A 2,678-nucleotide genomic window follows, 5' to 3' on the forward strand; every position below is an offset into this window, starting at 1 on the left:
TTAATCACACTTTTATTTATCGCAATTTCATTATCGTTATTTACTTTACGTTTTAAATTAAGTTGTATTTATTTTTAATATTTTACATTAGGTTTTAACTGCGACTTAAGTTTTAAAATCGACAAACCGGTCATTAAACGATAAAAACCCCCTTTTATAATAATAATATTACTTATATATATATTTGTATTTTTATAAGTTAAAACTAATATAGCGTTAAGCTTGTTTAATTTTCCCTGTAGAACGAACCGGACTTACTAAAAACTACACTACTGTATGATTAGGTACACTGCCTATAATTATTGTAGCAAGGTTTAGGTATATCCATTCTATAAATAAATAAATATCTTGTGTAAAATTGTATCGTATTTAATAGTATTTCCTAGTAAAAATTAATAGTATTTTATACCCCTTCGCTTTAACATCAAGTATTTTTGGCGCCGCTGCCGGGGACAATTCTTGCTTAAACGCCGGAAGTGCAACGCTATAAAAAAAGATATTTATTAATTTTTAGTTTCCTTTTATAAAAATACGCTTTTGTAAAAATACGTTTAAAAAAAAAATATATTCAAAATATAAAAAGAAAAAACAAAATATTTATATATTTTTAATAGTTTGTTATATATTTATAAAATTATAAAGTTTCTTTATTTTTATTTTATTTTTTAAAATACAAGTTTTTATTTATTTATATAATTATTTATTAAAACAGAAAAAAAAAAATAAAAGAAATCAAATGGCCCGGTACTGTAGCAGCCTAGAGCCTGGCCCGAAACCCTAGCTCATACGATCGCATGAGTACGAAGGCAAAACTTCATGCGATCGCATGAAGGTACCTGACACGCCACAGTTGACCTAATTCAGCATTAATTACGGAGTATATTTTAATTATTATTATTATTATAACCCTAATTAGGTTTTGTTTATTTAATTATTTAGTTTAGTTTTTATTTAATTTGTATTATTAAGTTTAATTAGTTTAATTAAATTATAAAATTAATAGTTTTATAAAATAAATAATATAAAAATAATATTTTTATAAAAATTGTACTTTTTACAACTTTAAGATTATTTTTATATTTTGTATCTTTTTATTTTAGCGTAATTTTTGTACTTTTCGCTCGTATTTAGTTTTAAATCATAGTTTTTGCCATAGTTATTTTTATTTCTAGATTTTTAGGCTTTGCCGTAATATCACTTAAGTGCTTTTTCTTTAGACTAAGATTTAGGTGCTTTAGAATTTTGCGACGCCGTTTTTAAATTTTAGTACCTTTTTAAGTTATTGCCATTTGGGATATAGAATTCCTTTTAAGCTTTAATATTTTTAGACGCAACTTTTAATTCTTAGTTTTTAGTTCCTTTTTAAGTTTCGACGCCTATTATATTTTTCGACCTTTTATTTTTCGACGTTTTTCGACGCACTCTTTTTCTTTCTTATTTCTCGACACTCTAGTTTTTAGGACATAGAATTTTCTATTTCTTCTCTAAATTTCTTTAAAATTTCAACGAAAAATTATTTTAAGTGGTTAAATTGATAGACATCCAAATTTTCTGCTTCGTAGTAATAGTTGGATTTGTTAGTGGCTGAGTTGTGAGCTTCCGATTTAAAGGGTTCTGGCTCCCTGCTGCATCTGTTGGCTATTTGAATGCACCGAGAAAAACGTTCACCACTTTTTGTACATTCACCACCTGTAACTCGATCAAGACATCTAGCAAATATTGTCGCCGTTGATTTTTCTTTAGAATCGTCATCCAGTCGACCAAGTACTCCAATTCAAATTTCCGATAATCCATTTTTTGAACCCGACCTCACAATTGAGAATCCGAAAGATATTCAGGGGCAATTCATAGATCCTGAACCATTAATCTTTCCTCCGGAACCACCAATCATTCAAACAGAGATTGTTGAGGAACCAACCATTAAATCAGAATCCTCTAGTGATTCAGATTCGACAAATTCAATCATGGAGAATCTGGAACCTCTAAGTATGGATGACCGAATGCGAGCAAAACGCACTGGCCAAGGTCACGCAATTACTCAACCAGACATTAATGCGCCAGATTATGAAATCAAAGGACAAATCCTACACATGATAACTAATCAATGCCAATTTAGTGGTGCACCGAGGAAGATCCAAAAGAACAACTTCGAACCTTTAATAGAATCTGTACTCTATTTAAAATAAGAGAAGTGGAGGATGAACAGATATATCTCATGTTATTTCCCTGGACTTTAAAGGGAGAAGCCAAAGATTGGTTAGAATCGTTACCTGAAGGGGCGATTGATACATGGGACGTTTTAGTTGAAAAATTTCTTAAACAATTCTTTCCGGCATCTAAAGCCGTGAGACTTCAAGGAGAAATTGTTACGTTCACACAAAAGCCAAATGAAACTCTATATGAAGCATGGACAAGATTTGAAAAATTATTGAGAGGATGTCCGCAACATGGTTTAGACACTTGTCAAATAGTACAAATATTCTACCAAGGATGCGACAACACTACAAGAAAAGACATAGACATAGCAGCTGGTGGTTCCATTATAAAGAAAACCGCAACTGATGCTTACAAAATTATTGATAACACTGCTTCCCACTCACATGAGTGGCATCAAGAAAAAGATATTGTTAGATCATCTAAAGCAGCTAGAGCCGATTCTAGCCATGACTTAGATTCCA

At 30.5% G+C, this 2,678-nt stretch overlaps 1 non-coding gene across 1 annotated transcript; it reads right to left on the bottom strand.

Moving 5' to 3' along the window:
• Positions 1 to 2,347: 2,347 nt before the first annotated feature.
• LOC139903109 (small nucleolar RNA R71) lies at positions 2,348 to 2,454 on the bottom strand. Its single transcript, XR_011777953.1, has one exon. It is a non-coding gene; the product is annotated as a small nucleolar RNA R71 (small nucleolar RNA).
• Between the last annotated feature and the right edge of the window lie 224 nt (positions 2,455 to 2,678).

Source organism: Rutidosis leptorrhynchoides, chromosome 3 (assembly GCF_046630445.1).
Source record: "Rutidosis leptorrhynchoides isolate AG116_Rl617_1_P2 chromosome 3, CSIRO_AGI_Rlap_v1, whole genome shotgun sequence".
Taxonomy (NCBI): Eukaryota; Viridiplantae; Streptophyta; class Magnoliopsida; order Asterales; family Asteraceae; genus Rutidosis; species Rutidosis leptorrhynchoides.